Source organism: Ischnura elegans, chromosome 8 (assembly GCF_921293095.1).
Source record: "Ischnura elegans chromosome 8, ioIscEleg1.1, whole genome shotgun sequence".
Lineage (NCBI taxonomy): Eukaryota > Metazoa > Arthropoda > Insecta > Odonata > Coenagrionidae > Ischnura > Ischnura elegans.
In genome coordinates, this window is record NC_060253.1 from 108,428,064 (window position 1) to 108,451,825 (window position 23,762).

General features: G+C 41.4%; 1 non-coding gene across 1 annotated transcript; it reads right to left on the reverse strand.

Moving 5' to 3' along the window:
• Window positions 1-10,505: 10,505 nt before the first annotated feature.
• Window positions 10,506-10,579, reverse strand: Trnat-agu. Its single transcript has one exon. It is a non-coding gene; the product is annotated as a tRNA-Thr (tRNA).
• Between the last annotated feature and the right edge of the window lie 13,183 nt (window positions 10,580-23,762).

The following is a 23,762-nucleotide window of genomic DNA, read 5'->3' on the forward strand; positions in this document are numbered from 1 at the left end:
AAATTATGTGGATGATAGTTCGGAAGCGATCCACCACAATAGATCTATTCGCATATCTCGTGAATGTTTTTTCTATTTAACTACAGTTTAAATTTAATAGGCTGGATAAGAGATTTTGTAGCGCATACTAAATGCTTTCTCAAGAGGAAAGATTATCAAAACTCAATAGGTGGAGGAGCTTATGAGGGTTTTTTTTTCATGCCAGTGAATAGTGATTTCATGTTACCAAACAATTCTAGATGGTAGTATTGTATGTGTTTTTCTATTGTGGTGGGAACGAGTTGGGGTGGCGGCTATGCCTGACTTCCCTTTCCGCGGACATTAATTCGTCCAAAGCGACGCGGAAGATTTTTTTGAAGAACAATTAAAAATGAGCAGGGCACTGGGAAAATCAAGTTTAGTTCTTTGTCCGCCGGAAGGGAAATTGCGACACTGATTGTAATTTCGTTCAAAAAAGTATGTGATCACACCATTTTAAACTCGATTTCAAGTCAAGTATGCCAACAGTTATTGAAGGCCCCGCTTACGAGTAATCCTTTGATAAACTTAAGACAAAGCTATACTCTATAGTTCCCAGTGCATTTTTGCATATAGTTCCCGTTGTAATTCGAGTTCGCAAATATACTCTGCTGAAATGCTAAGTCAAGTGTCATCACTGCAGTCCCTGAGAACTAGATACAGGGTGATCATCTTAATATCATGACTCCACCTTCCCATTGCCTACCGTCCTATCATTCATTCTATTCAATTTGTTCCTTTTGGGTTACATTTCTTTAAACTATGGCCTATCGTTCAGCTTGATGAATGGACGAATATTCGCATAAATTACATGAAATTCTCTGCATTTCCGTAATCCGCTTTCTTCCGCCCTGCGTACCTTCCGGGTTATTATTTATCGTCGCTCGTTTGATAGGCGTCATCAATCAGGCAGTTCTATCGATCAGTTTCAATTTTATCTTTGCTGGCCTGGAACTGATGACTCTTCTCGGATACTCGATTAATTTTTGAATATCCAGAAATCTCTCCCTCCTGGAATGGGAATTGATGACTTCTGACAGCTGCCATTGATTCATTGTTTTGCTTGTGCCGATGGAATTTATTTTCTAAAATTAAATGTGGTAACTTCAAGTTCAAGGATGCCAGATATAAATAATTCTAACCGAAGGGCAAAGTTGTTGGAGAAAAATGTTCACTCTGCTGCTTACGAAAATTGAATCCACAATTCCGGCCACGGTGGCGGCAGATTACAATCTTTTCTTACCAAACCGAAGGAACCAAACCGATTCGAGTCCTAGTAATTTGCCCCTATCCAGAACAATGTTTTCTGTTGCAGTCCCCCTTTGTAAAGGCCTAATGGTGTTGTTTTTGGGGCGAATAAATACGAATTTTAAAATAAAGTAAAAATGTTATTCGAGGGGGGTCCTTGCAGTTGCGTGGATGTGGTGAAGTTCGTCTTCCATTGAGTCTCTCCTCAACCTCGCCTTCTCTTGTTTTATTTCTGTATGCGCCTACATTATGCCTAATTCATATTACGAATGTTCCAGCGATTGTCGGAACAATCGTGCATCCACACGACGATGGTTAACATCTCTGCTGCCCTCTAGTGCTGACATCTATAGTGAACGAGAAATTCACGGTTAGCAAAGCTGTTGAGGTACGCAGGGTCAAGATATTACTGTATTCAACGTGTATTTACCGAATAATTTTTCTTCCGCCCAAATTCTTCCTTGCTTGGACAAATCCATGAAAAAAAGAGCGAAGGGAGCTTCTCGAACTTTTCGTCTTTCTCTTGTCGCTTCCGTTTCCGGTCTCCCAGCGCCTAATGCCCCGTTTACACAACGATCGTCGCGACGTTGATCCTTACGATCGTAACCTCAAAACGTCGTGTAGACGCGCAGAGTTACCATCGTAGGCCTTAGTACCTAACACTGCCGAACTTACGATGGTTAGCGCTAGTGTGCCAAGAAAAAAGAGATCGAAATGAAGATCGATGCATTTACGATTCTTTCGCGCCGTTGCAATCTTGATACAGTAATTGATATTTCATAAATAACTCTAATATATCAAAGATATATGGCAACGATTGAAGATATTATTATTCAGCAGGTAATGGAAGGACGTTAGGGGAAAGTTTTTTCTGATGTTCTATTTTGCAAATGATATCGAATATTCTATACTATACCAGTTTTATGCATTTCTTTATTTACAGGTTAACCCATACCCATGTATTCTTACATTATACTTCACAGATGATGGAAAATAACAAACATGCACAAAATGTTAACCAATTAAATCATTGTATAAAGGATTTCACAACAAAATTCGCCAGAAATAACCATAACATTTAGATGAGGACGTGGAGATATCAATACTTGTGCCGAATCAAGCCGAAATCTAAGCTTTTTCTAGTTAAATTATAACAGCAATATGTACTGTCTTTAATGCGTGAATATTCTTGAATGTTTTGAGATATTCTCTCGAAGAATCTAGTTTCTTAAAGACTTCACGGACTGTTGTGACTAGTTTTAGTTTTATCTCATCATAGCTGGGAGTTGAAGACAAAATTTGCTCTATGGTAATTAAAAACAAGCAGGTGAGGATTTATATAGCCATGACGGGATCCATTAAAAGTTACTAATAAACGAGATAGGAACAATCTAAATATTAATTGATAATTTTGTAGAGGAATATGCCTTTGTTGGAGGATCCTTGGTCGTGCAAGAGTTTTCAAATTAACTAGGGAAAGAATATATGAAGTGTTGTAATCAGACAAAGAGATTAATAAATCGCAATTATTTAATTTGAAAAATTTATTTTGGACACGTTCAATTCGGATTGAGTCGATATTATAATAAAGTGACCAGTTAGCAAAATATTCCAATTTGGAACGTAGCAAGGAGACATATCTACTGTCTTTACCGCATGAATATTGCTAAACTTTGGACAGATTCCCATAAAGAAACCTACATTCTGTAACGTTTTACCGACAGTTCGGTCTAGCTTCAGTTTTAGCACATGAAAACATTAATATTCTTTTGCTTCTTAATTTCCAGGATTTCAATTTTCTCACGCAGTGTCGTCGTCAGTTGTTATCTGACACAATTCCACAACGAGGGCAGCACTGAGTTACGATGGTAACTTTTAGACGTGTAAACGTGCAGTAGTCGCGATCAACGTCGGTACGATCGTGGTGTAAACGGGGCATAACCATCGTAAAGCGGCAACGTTCGGAACTACGTGAATCATTGTCAGGACATGCATTCTCACGGCTGGTTTGGCCAACTATCGTTCGGACGATCGCTCGGACAGTCGTAATGTGAGCGAGGCATTAGCCTCGCCCATTGTGGATGCGAGAACGGCGCCCTTGGGATAACAAATGCACGCCTATTTGTCCATCTCCTTTAAGTCTTTAGCTCTTCTTCCCTCTCTCTCCTTCGTTTCCTTTCTTTTCACTAGATTGCGCGCCGAAGGCGCGTTTAAAGCCGTTCCGGTAAAGCGATGTTTACCCCTACCAGCCAGTTTACAATACAATAATTTTGGGCGCAGTTGTATATGTTGTCGGGGTAGTGTGTTGTTTGTGTTAGCAGAAACTTACATATTAAACATCAAAATACACTAAGCTACATACATCTTGCAATTTCTTTTACAGAAGAATGATGAGTACAAGGTAATTAAAACGGAGTTGGAAAGAACGTCCACATTTGTAATGGGCTCTTTTGATTTTTTTTTTCCTCCTCTGTTGAATACGTTTTATTTTTTCATTGTTTTTAATAGTTTTTATATATATTTTTTTTTTTATTGGCCCCTTTTTTTTTTCTTTTTAGTTAGTTTTTTTTTTCATATTGGTTTTGTTGCTTTGTTAATTATTATTATTTATTTTATTTTTTTTTCTTTTTGTTCTTTTTTATATATATATTTTTTTTCTTTCTTTTTTACTGTGGACACACAAAACAATGCTAACCTAGCAATACTAATATCTAGAAGAAGGAAAGATATAGGATAGACTCATAGAAGAGTAGCTTGTTGAGGCAGTCTGTATGTTGTTGGGATTGTAGGATCGTAATTCCAGATGTCTGTAAGGAGAGTGTTGTTTGTTTCCCTGAGCCTGGACTTAAAGTTTTTTACTAGTTTGTTGATAAATTCTCCAATGGACGGAACACCGTGAGCGCAGCGAATATCTTTGGTCCTTGTGAGTCGGGAGAGGTTAAGTAGAAGGCGGAGGGATTTATTTTGGAAGGATTCCAGTTTATCTCTGATGGATTTATTGTTAGCGAAAATCTCGCAGCCGTAGAGTAATGAAGGACGGACTATTGCAGTATAAAGCCGGATTCTAGAAGAATGCGGTAGCGGGGAGGATGAGGAGCAAAGGGAATAAACCGCTTGCCGTGCCTTGATGGCTTTAGCAGTACTGTATTTTAAGTGGGGTAGGAAGGTGAGTTTGCTGTCCAGATAGACGCCGAGGAATTTGTGTGATCGGGCTCTTGGTATACGGATTTTGTTGATGTGTGGTTGTGTTTGTGGGCCGAATTTTTTTCTGCGTGAAAAGTGTATGTGTGTGCTTTTGGAGGCGTTGATGCGAATCTTCCAGAGATTCGTCCATTTATGGATTAGTCTAAGGTGAGTGTTGAGTTTGCCTATGTTTGTATCTCCCTTCCATGATGTAGCGGCAATTGCTGTATCATCGGCGTACATGTGGAGCGATGTTTTGCGTGTGGAGGGCATGTCGTTTACATAAATTGTAAAAAGGAACGGGCTGAGGATGGAGCCTTGAGGTACTCCAGCTTCCATGGGTCGCAGAGATGATAACGTTTTGGCTTCGGCGACTCGGAATTGACGGTTGTGCAGATAGGAATTGATGAAAAGAATATCTGAGGGAGGGAATTTCAGGAGGTGAAGTTTGTACAGGAGGCCTTTATGCCAAACTCTGTCAAACGCTCTTGCAACGTCGAGGAAGACCGCGTCAGTTGTGTAGCGGCGGTTGAAACCGTGGCTGATTTTTTCCACTAGTCTGAGGATTTGGTGGGGCGCAGACATTTTGCGCCGAAAACCAAGCTGATCAGGTCGGATGAGGCTGTTTGCGGAAGAGAAAGATTCGAGGCGGGACAGAATAAGAATTTCGAGAATTTTTGAAAGATTAGAGAGTAAGGAAATGGGACGAGAGTTTCCGGGGATTTTTGGATCTTTGCCTGGCTTTGGGATGAGGATGACTTTGGCTTGTTTCCAAGCAGCGGGAATATATGGGGCAGAGTAACAGTGGTTAAAAAGATCAGTGATTGCAGAGAGAAAATTTGGGGAACGGCTGGCATATTTCAACTGGGAGTTGGAAATGTTATCCAGCCCGGGAGCTTTCTTGACAGGAAGAGTGTTAAGAATATTGCGGACTTGAGAGGGATTGGCGATGGTAGTGAAAGTGGAGGAGGGGGGAAGGTTATTGTAGAATGAGTTTATTTGGGGTTCTATTGGAGAAAGTGAGGAATCAAGGGATGTTGTTTGTTGAAGATGATCAGCTTGGATTTCGACCTTCTGGGCGGGATCGAATATCAAGGTTGAGTTGGAGGAGATTCGTTTCCTCCCAGCCGTCCCTTTTTATGTATAAGGCCACTCCCTCCCTCCCTCCCACCACCGCCGCCGCCTTCCCCCCCCCCCCCCCGTAATCAGTGCGTCTCCCTCCGTCGCGCGCCCCCTTCGCCTCCCCTTATTCCTCCTTTCGCTTCATCCCCATTGCTTCCTTCCTGTTCCACCCTTTCTTGGATTTTTTTAATTGTCTTCTTCTCTAGTCCTCTCTTTCTAAAGTCTCCCTTTGTCCTTTTCTTCTTCGTTAGAGCACCTGTGCGCCCTACGCCTTGGAGGAGGGGTAAGGTTTCTTTTCGTTACGAAATGCAAATCTCTTTTGGACTAGACTTTCTTAATGAATGTGCGGCTCTCTCAGCAGGGGGTTAACGATGTTCGGGTGCTCTTTTTTGGCCTTAGGATTGCGTAAAATTTCTCAGCCATTCATTCGGAAGTATTGCCACAAGTCTAGTAGAACCGGAGGATTAGGGGCGACTAGTATCTAGTATCTAATTGCACACAATTAATATTTTGAAGTATATATGGCATTGGTAATTGTTTTTTTGCAGGAGCTCTGTCTCACAAATGGTGGATATGATGATGATGACTTTGCCGTTTGGTGAATAAGTGATAATGTCCCGATTTTTACATTTATTGTTTATTTATTTATCGTAATCATCAGTAATTGCCTGTTATAGAAAGATGTAGTCGTAATAGGAACAATTTTTATCATATATTCCCTTCCTCCACAGCATGTTTTGTACTTATGCTCGGCTTTATTTCTTGCTATCTCAACCGCGATTAGATTTGCTTTAACTCCACTTATCACCTAATTCATCATTCCCTCGCACTACAGTCATTTCACCGCCCTTACACCTAAAACATTCTTATCTCCGGTACAAATCACGTGACCAAGAGGTCGCATCGCATACTCTCGATTAGTAATATTTTTCTCGCAACGAAGATGCTACTCACTTTTAACCATAATTTCATCTAAAAAACTTTAGTGTGAACTATATCTTTTTTCATTATTTGCTCGTATTTCATACGAAAAAATTTTATTTCTGAAAATTTTTTGAAGTAAACTTTTCAAATTTGAGTCGGAGGTAGTACATACAGTGACTCTTATTGAAAAGGGTCTACTATATGTACTTATTTAAATAACTAACCTGATAGTATGTGTTTTGAACGAACAGTTCGACGCAAAAAAAGATTGGTCGAGATTTAATATGAATCGTTTCATGTAATCGGCACCTTTGGCGCTTTGCTTTGGGGAGGGGAGGAGAATTCAGATTAAATAGCTCACCACAGTGGGTACAAAAAACACGAGATTTAAATAGATAACATGACTTTATTTAAGATTCACATGGCTTCATTTAATATTATTTCAGGAAATTAATATTTGCATAAATTAGATATGCCAAATTAAAGATATAATATGTCATTATTGTGTTTCAAATAATTACGATTGCTGTGATACGAACATTTTCTTTTAGTTGTGTAGGAAGGGTTTCAAATTCCTCGTCCCTCTCTCATATTTACGACACTGATCGGCGACGGCAATTGCGTTTCCTGGGGACTGGAAAGGGATGCACTGAAGCGCAATCATTCCTCAACTTGGACTGCATGTTCAGCGGAGAGTTTTACGGAGTAAGCATTGCGTGCGTCTATCTCTGTAGACAACAGTTTCGCCGATATTGCAGCTGACTATTTGACGAAACCTTCCTTATAAACCTTCTACAGAAACGACGGATACCAGCTACCCAACTCATGGAAAAGAGTGGTCAAACCAACTCGAGAGAAAAAGAAACGGGAATTCTCTAAGAAATTCGGGCCAATGATGAGTCTCTGACCTCCTGTATGGACCAATGAGATGACTCCTGACTCCGACGGATATGTATGCGGTTGATAACACCAAACTTCATCGACCTGATGAAGCGCGCTGCAATGCTGGCGAAACTGCAGATGTCTACAACGATGCTACACACAATGCATGTCCCGTAAACCTCACCGCCGAATCTTCAACACACCACGAAGGTCTACACAAGGATCTACATCTACTTAATACACCACGAACCTCCTCTAAAGTGTTTGGCAGGGACTGATCAATCACCAACATGCAGCATTCAAGAGGACCGCCAAATCTACATCTACATAATACCCTGCGAGCCACCTCTAGAGTGTTTGGCAGGGGGTGATCAATCGCCAGCATGCAAGTGGACTTCCGCATGTACACCACACAGTCCAATAAACGTCCCGCATTCTAAAACATAATACTACCACTTGCTGTTAGAAATAATAATAAAATTCAGGAACATGCATTAAGTTTTACTTAAGTTTGTAGGCTACAATACAAGTCATCTACTCTATTTATGAGTTGTATCGCTGCTGTTATAATCTCTTTTTGATCGTGGAAAAAAAGAAATTCTGAATCTGTCTGTTCTACATTCTATCTCTCTTATTTTATTTATATGATCTGATCTTCCGTAATATGCTGGCGTTCGTAAGATATGGCTAACTTCGTTTGAAAAGGTACTGCTCTTGAATTTATATAATAGGTTTAGACGATTTTTCAATATACGGTCTTACAATATTCCCATCCGAGTTTATCTAAGAGGTCAGTTACACAAGGCAATCGTAACGACTTTTCACTTAACTGGCAGCTGTTCTAAATGCACAGGGGAAAGTCCTAGAAATATGACGCATGTAATCAAAATATACGTGCATATTCATGAAAAGATAAAACTTGCAAACGAGTATTAATTTATATAGCAAACCCACGCAATGCTAGAACAATGGAAAACAAAAAAACATGCAATGAGTCGTCCTAGCGAGTGATGCCATTAATTCTGTGAATTGAGACACCGTTGGATGATTGGAGAATTGGACTGCATTATTCGATACACTAGGGTATTGAATAAAATAGAGCTATTTCATGAACAACTAATATGATGGCCCTTCAGTCTTTTTCGCGCGTATGCTCTCAGGCGCAATCGAAGAAATCGCTCCGCGGACACTTCCCGCATACTTTGGCGTCGAATTTCGCGTTCCCATCGCCTCCGAGAAAAGCGGGACTCTTTCCTCGCGATGGCATCGCCGGAAGTGGGCGGACTGAGTGCAGCTGGCGAGGGTGGGGGGGGGGGAAGGTGAGAGAGGGTGCATTGTTGGGAAGTAAACAATGCGAATCGACCTATATTCCTCCTCACCAACGGGACCCCGTGTCTCTAACGTCGTGCCTCACCAGTACATCCTCACCTTTCCTTTAGACCTCTCACGGTTTTACCTTCGCCATTGTCCCCTCATAGTCTTCCTATGTCAAGACCTCTCCATTCATTGCCACTCGCCTTAGCAACAAGCCTCTTTGATCGAACTAAATTTTAGAATCTCCTTACTAGTCGTGGAAACTTGCATTTTTTTAAAAATCGTTAGATGCTCATTCTTTTCGCACATCTTATTAAAATCGTTTGTATTTCATAGATTCCATCCACCGATGTTAAAATGCATTTTTACTTTACATAGAATATCGATGGCTAAGTTCCAACAACACGTATCTCATAAATAGCAACTTTTCAGGCGTGCAAAAGAAAACGATTAATTTTTTTAACTTGTAGACTGAAATTAAAAACCAAAAGTTCATAAAACTGAAAAAGAAGCATTCATTTGCACACAAAGACTTGGTTTTTGCTTGTATTTTATTTTTTTATGTCATTACACTTTGTTTAAGATACTTGTCTCAAACCGGCCGAATTTGAAATACGTGTTGTTAGAACTTAGCCATCGATATGGACGTTTGAATCCTTATATATTTACGTTAACACTGTTTCCGGACTTTGGATCCAACCGTAGCGCCAATTTCATTTGACTAACATGATTTTTGACTTCTGTTACAGCTATCATTTTAATAATAATTTCCTAGAGTATGGTAGATCGTGTTTATCCTAAATATCTCACCCAACTCCACTCGGTAAACACAGTGACTCTAACAATGGCAAGTGAAGACAACTGCAAACGTGGAAAACATTAAATGCAATCGACTTTCTCAGAAAATTTGGAGGTGGAGTGAAACTTGAGAAAATGTATCGGAAAACCGAAATTATAGTCAGAAATTTTCATCTTTTCATCTGCTCTCAAGAGTCCTGAGTTTCAAAGTACTGCATGAAACAAGTAACTCGGGCTTGAGACGTCAGCACCTTGTTCGGTAAAACCCAGCCTGAGGTTCTCGGAAGAAGGTGGCTTGGTGGTGTAAGTAGTAGCATGCGCGACCGGCAATCAGGAGATCCGGGTTCGAATGCCAGATGCGTCGTGGCATGATGGCTGATTTAATCCCATAGTTAAGCTTAAGGTGAAGTCACGATGAAATATAATTTGACATACGTGGAATGTTTTTAGGATTTATGTGGTGGAAGTCTGACGTATGTAACGAAAGTGACTGGCGATTTCATGTCTGAAAATGATATGAACTTTATCTAAACAGTTTGCGTTACTAAATGTAATACGGAAATTTGCCAGTCTCTTGTATTCATAAACCTCAGAATTTTCGTTTTGGTTTTGGCGAAGTACAGATGCCGTGACGCTAGTGAAAGCAAAGAAATCGCATCAAAATACATTTCACCCAAGAGGACATATACCTTCTGCTTCTTCATTTTTGGTAGTTTCGGATTACTCCATTAAAACTTCTGCTGTCATCTTGAAAGTTCCGAGGCTTGAAAAATAGGCAGTTGTCAGCAATAGGCCGCTTATAAAATTGCTATCATATTTTCAATTTAGTTATGCTATTGGATGTAATTTGTTTAAAATATGTGGCACCTGCAGAAAAATGATGAAAACGGTCGATCAAATAAATATACTGAGATTTTGAAGTAGTTTGCGATATTTACGCTAGTAAACTACCACTAAAAAATGACGGCGGATTCGCAGATGATGTGTGTACTAAAAGGTAAAAAAAATATTTTATGAGGCCCCGGGGAGATTCGAACTCCCGATCTCCTGTTTACTAGACAGGCGCTTTAACCAACTAAGCCACGGCGCCGATGAAGGGGGGGAGGGAATAGTGAATTTATCAATGGTTTAGTACTTAATGTGTCTCGAATGGTTGCACTCGTTGCACCCTATGTTGCTCTGCTAAACATGAGCTATGCGTAGAACCATGCTACATCTTATGCTCTGCATCTGGGCTGGATCATTCATATCGCTTGCGTTTTTTGAACTAACGCGAGACCAGTTACAGGAATGCTCACAATTTCTGTATAGTTTGATATACGGTATATAACCTTATTCCGCATATAACGCATCCCCATGCATGAGGAGCTGCGAAATGCTGGCGCTGAAAATCGGACTAAAAATGATTTAGAGAAACTTACTTAATCCTTGAAGAATTAGTACCGCGAGATGGTGTGGATGAAGTGAGAGAGAAGTGGAACAGGGCTCCGCAGTTTGTTATAGGTACCTAATTAGCTGAATAACACATAGATTAAAAGTATAAATTTAAAATAAACGTTTCACTGGCCGTCAAAAAATTAAGGATATCAGCATGTAATGGCACGCACCCTATTTTTGACACTGAAATAGAGAAAAAGTTGTCCTGCTTTTAATATCGGTCCGCTAGGATAGGTACGAGTTCCTTGATAGTTTCTTCGCGCAAATTGCCATACATTAAACTTTTCACTGACTAAGGTGGGCTTTTGAGGCTGGGAGTAGCTTGCACATATCATTCAACGCTTGAATAACAAGAAAGATAATTAAGGTAACGTGAAGATATTCCTTTCTATACAGATACTACCATTAAAGGATTTTTCATATTGGCCTCGGCTAACTCCCATGGCGACTTCTATATATAAAAAATACCCTGCGACCCACCTCTAGGGTGTTTGGCAGGGGATGACCAATCATCAGCACGAAGCATCCAACACGATCACTTGCACACCTTACGGTCATAAAATCACACGTAATAACAATGTTGCACATCCATGCAGGCTGTGTGCTGTCACCAAGGAGGGCGCGTCGCTCCATGCAAGCAGAGACCACAATGCAATTACACTCAATTAGATATTCAAAACTTTCCTACGGTAAGTAAATCATGTAGTACATCTACATAATACCCTGCGAGCCACTACTAAGGTGTTTGGCAGGGAGTATTCATTCACCAGCATGCAATTGGAGTCCCACATGCACTCCACACACTACAAAAAACGTCACGCATACTAATAAATTATATTACCATAAGCTGTTAGAAATAATTATGAAATTAAGAAACATACATTAAGTTTTACATAGGTTAGTAGGCTACACTACAAGCCATCTAATGTATTATTGAGTTTTATCGCTGCCGTTATAATCTCTTATTGATTGTGGAAAAAGAGACATTCTCATTTCTGTCTTTTCTACAGTCTATCTCTCTTATTTTATTTATATGATCTGATCTTGCGTAGTATGTTGGCGTCCGTAAGATATGGTTAACTTCGTTAGAAAAGACACTGCTCTTGAATTTATCTAAAAGGTTTAGTCTATTTTTCAATCTACGGTCCGATAGAGATTCCCATCCGAGTTTATCTAAGAGGTCAGTTACACTAAGAAGACTATCGTAACGACCTTGCGCATACCTGGCAGCTCTTCTTTGCACGCGTTCTAACTCTGTTATTAAGCCTTTTTTTAAGGGTCCCAAACTCAGGCAACGTATTCTAAATAGGGTCTAACGAGGGAAAAGTAGCTAATTTCTCTCACTTTGTCGTCGGACTTTCCTAATATTCTTTTAACAAAACCCATTTTACGATTAGCTTGACCGGTTATTTCCCAAATATGTTTATTCCACGTTAGATCATTATTGAGTCTAATTCCTAGATATTTCACGTATTCAACTGCCTTTAATTAGGTGCCATCCATACAAGCGTAGACCTAAGTAATAATGCTATCCCTGACAGTACGAGGAATGGAGGACATTTAAAATCTCTCTATCTATTCCCTTTCAATAGCTCTTTGGCATTTAATGTGAGGTTCCGTGATGATTTAGTACTTAGATTTTGCCGTGTATACGTTGACTGTTTGCTTCGCCGAGTCCTCCCTGCCCCTCAGCACTCCGAATAAGGCAGACCGCGATGTGTTGATCCTCGTCGGAAGCGTGTGCTGTGTCTGTCGTCTGTGTGCTTGAGGGAGCCACCAGCTGTTTCCTTGCCTGCCCTTTCGCCCCTACGCCCGCGAGAAGTTGGTCTCATGGGAGAGGGGGGAGGGTTGACGCGGAGGGGAGGCTCCGGGAGGGTGGGCATTTCAATGGCAGGAGGGCCGCTGGCGACGTTGCCAATTTTCACGAAGTTCTCGCAAGAGCATACATGAGCTGAAGCCGGCGGCGGCAGTGCGCAACCCGTTTCCTCGGGGAATGTAATTGCAGAACCCAATACTTGCACCACCGTGCATTTAACATGCGTCGTGGAAAGCAGAGATTTGCACGAACGTAATGCGGTAGAAAAAGCCCCTACTCAATTCTAAATTGGTTGACGCAAGATTGAAAAAAGATGCTCCTTGAAGATGTCTATACGTGTCCTGAGTTAAATAGGATTCACTCGCAGAGGCTTTGTTCTCCACCGTACCGAGAAATTATGTATCGAGTATTTATGTATCGCCGTCTTTGCCTGACCACTTATGTGACATCTGAGGATGATTTAAGTTCGCTACTCTGAGACGCCGCCTGGCGCGCCGATTCACTTACCTGCAGCCTCCTTCGCGGGGGAATTTAATTTCATATTAATAACTTTCATGTTATAATAAAGAGAATATTTCGCACGGTAATTATTGTATCCTGTTTTTAATCTCAAGCATGAGAAGATCGTTGGCCTCTCAGACCCTTGTCCCCCCCCCCCCCTCCCAGAAAAAATCCTGGATCCGCCTCTGCATACGATAGAACTGGTTGGGTCTAAACGGAGGTAACATTGAAGGCATTTTAGATAATTGGCGTCATTTTTCAAGTTTAAGGTAACGCCCTATAATTAAATACAGTATAATCGCAGTATTGAGCTGACAATCCATGTTACAATAGACTGCTGCTGCCACAATTACATAATATTAGTGAAAAATTGAGGGAGCTCACGCCATTTGCGTGAATGTGCATGCATTGATGTTGTAATATATTTTTTTATGATCGTGAGGTGTGCTTGTGGGAATGATGGCGATAGTTCACCCCCTGCCAAACACCCGAGAGTTGGTTTGCGTAGCAAAGCGTAGAGGTAGGTTCATAAAAGGGTCCCAGAAAGCGAACGTTCCCACAGCAGCAACAAGCAAACAAACAGGAATATGTAGTGTAATAGGTGAAAAAAATGCGTCGGCTTTGGGTCAAGATTAGTAATAGCCATTATCGTCGAGAACGACGTCGTTCTTGTGCATGTAGGTACATTGTACAATTTACATTATGAATACCTTCGTCAAGCGTATGTTTTATTCGCCATAATTCGTATCCTATATAATATTTAATTACTTTTCAATCCTATCATTCAATTGTCCACACCATTTTTTTCTTCCGATGAGCATTTTTCAGAATTATGTTGCTGGTTATGCTGCACAAAAAATCTACTGATCTCTCTAAAATCTAATAAAACTAATGCCATAGCTGTATATCATGGAACAACCCATATGTGTACACTTACGTATAGAATATCGATCTATGATTTTTAAGCCTCGGAATGCAACGTTGCGAAAATTTAACGAATACTCCTCAGGATGGGCAAATTTTTTGACAAAAAGTGGTCTAACTTGCTCGACTAGATGCTTGCATTAGATACGTCCGTGAATATGTCTCAATTAAAACTATTTCTATTGAATTTTCATTTTGAGTGATAAGTCCGAGCTTTAAGCGGCCGGCTAACAGCGATTCCCATTCTAGCTGTTGAAGGAGACTTATTCAGCTTTTACATCCAAATTTAGTGCAGTTCGCTCTAGTTCGAGCTTTAGCTCGTGTCTTTCCACGTAGGATTCGAGTTAGAGTTGCATATGACGTGTTTAACAGAAGTGGTCTTTTTTTCCATTTTTAACTCACCCTTGCTCACACACCAGCAAAGCATAAATCAGTGCTCACACACCAGGAAATCTCCTAATTAATCATACTAGTATTTTTTATTACTTTTTTGGTATGTATCCCTTTTCAACGCTACTTATATCATGCTGTCGCCTCCTATGATGCAACTTCCTCTACTTCATATATTGTGTCATCTTAAGATGCGAGTATGTTTTTCTTCGTAACCGATTTAATAATTTTTTGTCGTAGTTTATTTTTCTTCAACCGTCATCTCAATCGTCTCAACCCACCACAAACAAGCTAAGAGGGGTCGAAATAACGAAACACCGTCTCGCATTTTTATGACTCCATCGATGACAAATGTGGAGTACCGACATCTGCCACTCCCTGCCATTGACGAAGGGATGATATTTGGCATTTGCTCAACTGGAAGTTTGAAAAATGGCCTGCTTGCAGTCTTCCCGATCCGACGACATTCGGCTGCTTCGCGGGGGGGGGGGGGGGGGAAGTCTCCGCCTGAGACTCCGCGCCCATCCCCACTGCTGCCGAAAACACCTGTTACGCGACGCGATCGCTCCGTCTAGTTACCTCCAGGGATCGAATTTTCCTCCCTCGCCGCGATGAAATATTCCTCGCGAGCGATAAAAGCAGCCCAAATACGATCGCACTGCAGCGGCGCGCCTGCCTCGAGGAAGTTTCGACTGTCCCACAGTGCTATCTACGAAAAATCGTAGGATTTTCCTTTCTCATAGGAAAATCTTTCTTTTTTGTAGAAACATTAAATGATGGTTTCGCTAGTAGTAGGACCCGCCCGCCTCTGAATGTGAATGCATGTCCTAACAATAGTTCACGTAGTTCCGAACGTTGCCACTTTACGATGGTTAGGCGCTGGGAGACCGGAAGAGGAAGCGACAAGAGAAAGACGAAAACCTCGTAAAGCTCTATTTTTTTCATGGATTTGTCCAGAGAAGGAAGAATATGGGCGGAAGAAAAATTATTCGGTAAACACACGTTGAACACAGTAATATCTTGTCCATGCATACCTCAACAGCTTTGCTAACCGTCAATTTTCCGTTCACTTAAATGTCAGCACTAGAGGGCAGCACAGTTTTTAACCATCGTCGTGTGAATGTACGATAGTGTGTAGACAATCGCTGGGACAATCGTAATGTGAATGAGGCATAAACGCCGTCTCTTCCCGCATCTCTTCCGGTTGGAGTCGACATCTCTTTAGCCGTATGCAGCTGACCACTATATGTTTACTCTTTTTTCGACATCAACTGTGATTTAAATGCTTTCTAATGCTATCCATACTTAATTTTTGTTTGGAAAAAGTTTATTAACTTTGTACAACATAATGTACATAAATAAAAATTATCTTATCCCTATCCTATCTCAGGAGGCGTCGCGACGCGAAGTTGGGCTCCTATCGCGGCGGCGCCTCCTTCCTTTTTCCTGCCTTGTCCTCCCCCTTCTGCGGTGCAGAGATGATAAGCTTATAGCTTGAGACTTCGGCCCAGGAGAGTAAACCCACGAGCCCGCCCAAGGGTTTCGTATCCACTGTCCCACAATGCTATAGCTGGGGGGGTACGGGCTGGTACGGCGTACCCCTAAAATCCAAACCAGTTATAAGCGTACCAGTTAAACTACCTTTTTACATAGGTAAAAAATACCCCTCCTATAAATTGTCCAATGGATTTCAGGAATAAAAATCGTAAATGATAATTTACTTGTTCAGAGTTATCTCGTGGCACAAATTGGAACTAATATAAAATTTGGAGTTTGACATTTCAATCACAGCTGGATGTATAATACATGTTCAGCTGTTGGCAATTTTTGGTGAGTACCGCCTAAATTTTTTTTCCCAACTACAGCTTTGCTGCCCGAGAAAGTCATGATATTGCTAACGACGATACATTCGAGTATCTTGCCTATAATCGATGTAAATGAAATTGGTCAATAATTCCCTGGGTCATAACATTTCACCTTTCGAATATCGGAGTAACTCGATCAGTTATTTCTCATGACTTGTTACTTACAATTGTAAAACTCTCATGCTTTCGTGTTGTGTATTTCTGCTTCTAACGCACGAACGACGACAATTTACTCATCAACCTTCACCGCTGTCAATGGCTTCTTTGAAGCCTATGAACGTTTGCACCCCTGATGGACCGCAACGCCCTGGCATCGAGCACCATGTTGCACCATCGAGCACCATATTGCATCATAAGTGAATAGCCAATAATGCTAATCATGTTACACTCGTAGATTCTTTGTTCTTACGGCATTTTCTTTGTACTTTTTTTCTTCACCCAATCATTTTTGAGGTTTGCTTGACCATTATCGTGGTAACCGCTTTGCATTTTTCTAACATTCATACATTATATCAATATAATATGTATCAAGTAATAAACATTAAATTTATTAATTACTGACTGATGACAAGTTTTGACTTTCTATGGGAGTGCATTTGAGTTTTCTCAGGTTGCATCTACATCTACACATAACCCTCAAAGTCCCCTACAGAGGTGTTTGGCAGAGGGTGAACCATCTCCAGCATGCGCCAGACGATTAAAATTTACTTCTACTAACAAGTTCTACGCAACATGTGCGATACATATGGCACATAAGCTATGAGATTAATCTTTATCCTGCTTATGAAGGCAATCTGCCTGTGAAGCTAGATCATGAAAAAATGTTGTTATAAATATCTAAAAGTGGGTGGTGAAAAACTTGAGCAGGTTGAGCTGTTCAACTATTTAGGCAGTACGTTAGAGGAAAACGGATACAGTAGTAAGGACTTAAGGAAGATAATAGCATTAGCAAAGGAGGCGTTCATGAACATGAAGGAGCTTCTGAGAGGATCGTTATCTAAGAGTTTAAAGAAAAGGTCAGTGAAGAGTTTGATCTGGAGTGTAGCGCTCTACGGTGCGGAAACGTGGACATTGAGGAAAGACGACGAGAAAAGATTGGAGGCATTCGAGATGTGGGTATAGGAAAGAATGGAGAGGGTGGAGAGGACGGAGAGGAAATGGAACGACGAAGTGCTGGATATGGTTGGCGAGGAGAGGCAGCTTTTAGATGAGGTACGGAGGAGACAGAATGTATTGATGGAGTTAGTCCTTTGCGGGGAGGGGATGTTGAAATGGTGTTAGAGGGTAGAATGCTAGGGAAACGAGGGATGGGAAGGAAAAGAATAGGATTTTTAGATAGATTAAAAGGGATTAGGCCTTACAGTGAATTAAAGAAGGCAGTGCTGGAAGGAAAGAGAGGCTCCCAGATCACTTCTTTAGTACTCCATGGAAACCTACCTTAATCGGTAGAATACTGTAATAAATAAATATCTACTGGGGAAATTCACCACAGAATAAATGTGGACACATTGTTTTTGTAAGTATTTGTTTTTTATGACCGAGTGGTGTGCATGCGGGGATACTATTGCATGCTGGTTATTGGTCAACCCCTGTCATACACCTTAGAGGTGGCTCGTTGGATATAATGCAGAAGTATTCTCGGACTTATGCTGGATCGCGCGATCTCTTACCTTCATCGGCAGCCTCCCGGCATTGTTCTTCGCTTTCAGTGGGAGTCTGGGCGACAGGTGGCGGTGTGGCAACGTCGCTGTGGAAGGGGAAAAGGGTTGCCTCGTGAGGGGAAGGGAACCTCTTTGCTTTTGTGACGTAATTTACGGTGGGCTCTTTCTAACTCTCTCTCCCTCTCTGGCTGGACGCATTCTGAGATGACTGCTGATGCGGCGAGGATGATTGGGGGAGGTTGATGATGTTGCCGGCGGAGAGCAGTGGACCGTGGAGTCGTCGACTTCCAGTTCTGTCGTTCAATGTTTTACGTTGCGGGGGTGGATTTTCGAGATGTGGGCCAATACGTTGGAAGAACTGTTATTATATCGTGGTGCATTACTTCAGCGTCAATCCCACTCATTTTATATTTTGTGGGGGATTATTTTAAATTCTCGCTTTATTTTCGCGAGATTTATGATGAGATTATCAAAGTAATAATGAAATTACTATTTAACAAATAACATTAGGTTATACACAATTAATGTATGAATTTAGATAAATTAGACACCACATACCTTGAGCCGTCATCAAATATGTGTTTTGTGCTCGGCAGTATTATATGTACTAAATATTTATGCATACATTTGTGTATTTCTCACATATTTATGGATACTTATGCATACAAAAAGGTTTGCTTTATTTTAGCACCGCGTATGGGAAAAGTTTAGGCATAGATGACAAAATCACCAAACTGATGTGTTTCGCGTTACAAAAATTTTAATTTTACACTTAAAGGTGAGGTAACATGGCGAATACCATACAAATATGGCGCATTGATAAATTGTAATGAAATGGCATGGAAAGCGCTAGCAAGCAAAGAGTTAGCGACATAATTTGGTTGCGGATGGTGGTTGAATCCTGGATGAGTTAGGCTGGGAGTCGTTGCTCGGGCGGAGAACGAAATATAAGCCGAACCTGCGAGGCAGATTCAGAGAAGACCTGTTCGAGATGACATACTTCACTTACCGTTGTCATGTACATGAAGACCAAATATATTAAATTCATAACTTCGAATGCTAATCCTTGCGAGTGAAAAATTAAAATTTCAGATAAATGGACTCTTTATGCACTCGCCGCCGCGATGAGGATGAATTTGGAAACCGATTAAAATGCATCCGAAGTGGCTTCCACAGGCTGGGACGGGGCCGCCTGATCTGTGTGCAGTCCACTCGCTTTCTCCTTCCCTCCGGGTGCCGCTCCTCATTTGTCGGCGTCGTCCGCTCCGACGTCGACGATGTCGTGGGGCATGAAATGCCTTTCACGCAGTACCTGCCTTGCCGTCAGCTCAAAGTTTACCCTCGGTATAGCAGCTTGCCATTTACTCCTCTTAACAGGATCTTTGGGTGCAGAGAAAAATGATAGGGTAGACTTTCTAGAGCCATACCCCCCACTGCACCCAGGTGCGACACAGCTTCGTGGCAATTCAAATATCGCCGAAAATTATAAGCGAATATATAAGCGAACGAGCTCCTGCCTCACCCGTGAAATAGACATCGTGAATTACCTTAGCGTGTAGAATAAAAAAAAAACGCTGAAGAACTAAATTAAATATTTTTTCAAGTGCCAATAACTCGCTTAAACACACGTAAACTAACCGTACCACACACAAAGCATGGGCGAACTACAAGTGGCGCTCGTAGTTCGTTAAAATCCGCAGCCTCAAAAACGTGCCACCAAAACTGAACGGCGGGCAAGGTGCGTATAATAGGTGCGAATTAACTACTACTGGTCCTCATTTAGGTCAGATTACGATCTTCAATTAACAGAGGATATTTATTTTCAGCCAAAATAATAGTTGTGATACATATTTACATTACATGTAAATGTTTTATCTTGATAGCAATAGAATTCCATTTGCAATTTTGAAGTGGCTACGAATCTGCAGTCGTGGTTTTCAGTTTAAATTTTAAAACTGGAAATACTAAAATAAAATAAACGTGTTTACCTATTTTTTTACGGTAGCTTATTCCTCTTATGAGATTATAATTTCAAATAGTATGATCATTACGATATTTTACGGGTGAAACTATAGGATGTAGAATACGATAATTCTGCTTACTTTGCTATTCTTATGATGCGATTGAAAAGGAAACAGGGTCATTCCGGAAGAGTATGCAACGTAATCTGATGGCTAATAACGATATTTTTTATTGTAACTCATAAGAATTTGATGCGGAAAGGCGATATCACGACCCGGTTCCTGCTTGTTATTCCCTGGCATACGTCTACGTTAGGAACTCCGTGTCGTCACGCCCGCACGGCAGTTTCAGCTGAGACCACCTCCTATTATACGCACATTGACGGCGGGCATGGGAAGTTGCACTGGTGTGGTCCGCTCTCCTCCGGCAGGTGAGCAAGGGGCGCCCGATTGACAAAGCAGCCGTCGGAGGGCTGCGAGAACTCGCTCCGTCTCCGTCGTGTGCGCGTACGAGCGCGTATTTGAGCGATCGCCCGCCCCCTTCCTTCTTCACCATTTGTTACGAATCCACGTCCCGAAGGGGGTGATTTTCCCCAGAGCGCTACCTCCTCTAAGTAAGGGATTCCCGCGTTTATCATTTCGTCCGTGAGCGATGATGATAAATATGCATTTTCTTGCTCCATTCTAGTGCGAATAAAATACTGTTCCCAACACACTCACGCACTATTTTTCGTCGGTTTTTCTGGTACTAAACCAAGAATTCCTCGATATCCATATTTAGGTAGCACGATAAATTCAGATCCCCTCAAGTTTATGATGCATCCATGTATGCTGGGCAATGCAGCTTCGTCGTATTTTGACTGATTTTTCGCGTCCAATGCAGCCCTCGACGTCTGACACGATCCGAAGATTCGTCTCTGCTTTGGATACGAAACTTAATGGTCAAAATACGATAGCGCATAATTGTCGGAAACAGTAGCACTATGGGGGGGGGGGGGGGGAGGGGGATAGATCCCCCCCTCCAAAGCATCAGATAAACAAAAAAAATATTTAAAGATATTGTCTAGTTTTGAGTCATAATAACTGCATCTGCTTTAAGTTCAATTTTAAGTGACAAAATGATGTAAAATGTATTTCGGGCGTATCATTTATCAACATTTTTTTCCGGTCCCCCCGTTGCCTGGAGGGGGCGGCCGCCACCTCAGGCCATCCCAATCCCCCCCCCCCCCAAAGCAAATTCCAAGTTACGCCACTGGTCCGAAATATATAGATGTAGTATTACAGCAGACTAAAACAGTGCTTCGAAGACGTCAAACAGGGACTCGGTATTTGATTTATAGAGCCATTAGAAATGTTTGCGTCTCTGATTTCGTATGATGGACATTTTTTATGTCCGTCACTAATTTTTGTTTATTTCTATTTTGATATTTTATGGGACGTTACTGTGCATTAGGGTCGTCATTTGTAGCGCTGAAGGAATAGATCTCTGATCAAGGATCTCTGATAATGTGGACCGTGGAAAGTCGTCATGCTATAGGTGTTAAAAACAGTAAACTGTGTAGCCTCTTGCTTGAAGTTGCCCTGTACAAAATAGTTCTTTGTACAGAATAGACATTACTTTTTTATCCTTGGCTCCATAGAAATAATTTACGACCACAGGGGATACCCTACCCTTGGTGACCGTAGGTTACAACCCAATCCAGTGTTGATATTGCCTCCAGCCAGGAGGAAGGATAGCAAACTCTCAAAGCTAAGCACTTACTTATTTAGTAGATCCACGCAAGAACTGCCGTAAGTGAATGCCCCATCTCCCACTGTATCATAGTGGAATGTAGTTTCAGAAAGTTGCGATGAAACTCATTTTTGAGTGCTCCTATCCTGGTGGCCATATTGTGTGGGTTCATGGTTCTATCATTTAACTTGTAAATCGCTCACCTAAAACGGATACTTTAATGTGGAAGACCCTGATCATGTGGACAGATGTAGAATCATGATATCATCAATTAGGAAATTTTAATAGCCTCTTGCTAGAAGTTTCCTCACACAAATTAGTTCTAGGTAGAGAAAAGTGATATTTTTAAATAGCCTTAGCTCTCTAGAAATAACTTTTGGTGGTGTTACGTTGGTGTATAGTATATACTATAAGTATTGAGTATATACTATATGGTATATACTCAAATTGGAGTCCTGAGGCCATAAACCAATCCGGTGCCGCTATCTTTTTAGCTACAGAATCTTTGCCCATTGGGTCTAAGCTTCCAATTAAAGCACGGAGAAAGTTACTCGCATTAATAAAAGTATCAGAGAGCATTGAACAATCCTTTCTGGAATTCCTTTTATCTCTCTTCTTTGAGTGATTTGCATGTCACGATGTATATTTTCTTTGTATTTCCATAATTTTCGAGTCATTTTGCTCTTCAGAGACTTCGCTTTATATTAACATTAATGATAGCTTAACTACCCTTTCCTTAGGTCTCTAACTATTACATTGTAAATTTTTAAATATTATGTAGGTTGCAGGAAACTGATTAATGCCTCCCAGTAGCCGTTGAAATGAACTTATTACATTCAAAGTTGAATATGGGTCCTCTATTCCATATAAGTGGCTCAAACGATTCTATTTATTTGGTTAATTAAAACGTTTAGATGGTCATAATTGCGAAATTAGGTAATTTTCTTGAAATGGGGTGTTATTGTTTTCCCGAAGTTGGCAATTGTCTTGTTGAATGTTTCGAAAGGTTTATTAGCGCATTTGAACACTTTCTTATTGCACTGTTGCAGAAGAGTTGCCTTTTATAATTCTGCGTTAAAAATCTCAATTCACTTTTCATTAAATTAAGCCTTTTATTTTTTCAAGGTAGATGAAATCAATGATGGATTTATAACTATCTTCTACTAGATTTCTGTCTTATTTTGATATTGTGTCTTCTGGTTGTCTTTAGTTACTAGGTACTACTCTAATTACTCTAGTTAGGGCAAAACTACATTATAAATATAAAATGTGATAGAAATGTTCCGATGACATGTTGTGACCTCTTTGTCTACGTGCCCGTCTCCATCCCCCTCCTCCCCAACCCCTTCGTTCCAGCACAGAGCACGATGCCTTCCAAGGACAATCACTCCATGAGGTCAGCGATCCTTCCAAAGGAGAAAGAAACAAATCGCCTCGCCAGCACCGTTGTATCGCATGAATGAAATGCACTGTGACGCCGCTAGACGGCTCTGCCTCTCCTCCCCTTCCTCTCCCACTCCGCCCAAGCAGCTCCTCCAGGCGAGCCGAGTGAGTGAGGGCCGTGTTTTTTAATTTACTACCACCCGAGAGTTGATGGAGCCCGCCCCTCCCCCTCGTACCCATCGACTGCTGTTTATAAGCGCCCGCGGCCAACAAACACCCAAGGCCCGCCCCCCCCCTTCCTCTTCTCTTTTCCCTTGGAGGTGGGATGGGGGTGTGGGGGGACGACCCCGTCGCGTTAATTGAGTCTCCCTCGGCAGGTTTAGGAATCCGTCGAGAACGAGGATTGGAATGCGAGGGAAGGGGGGAGAGTGAGGAGGTGTCCATCCCCTCCCCTCCCTCTCTCCCCCACCCACCCATGTGGACGGGATGAATGTTTTCCCTTTCATTTGTCACTTTCTTTCTTCCTCCCTCTCTCTCTCCCTCCAACTTCTCTCTCCCTCTCTCTCGTTCTACCCTCTTTCTTTTCCTCCTCTGCCGCTCACC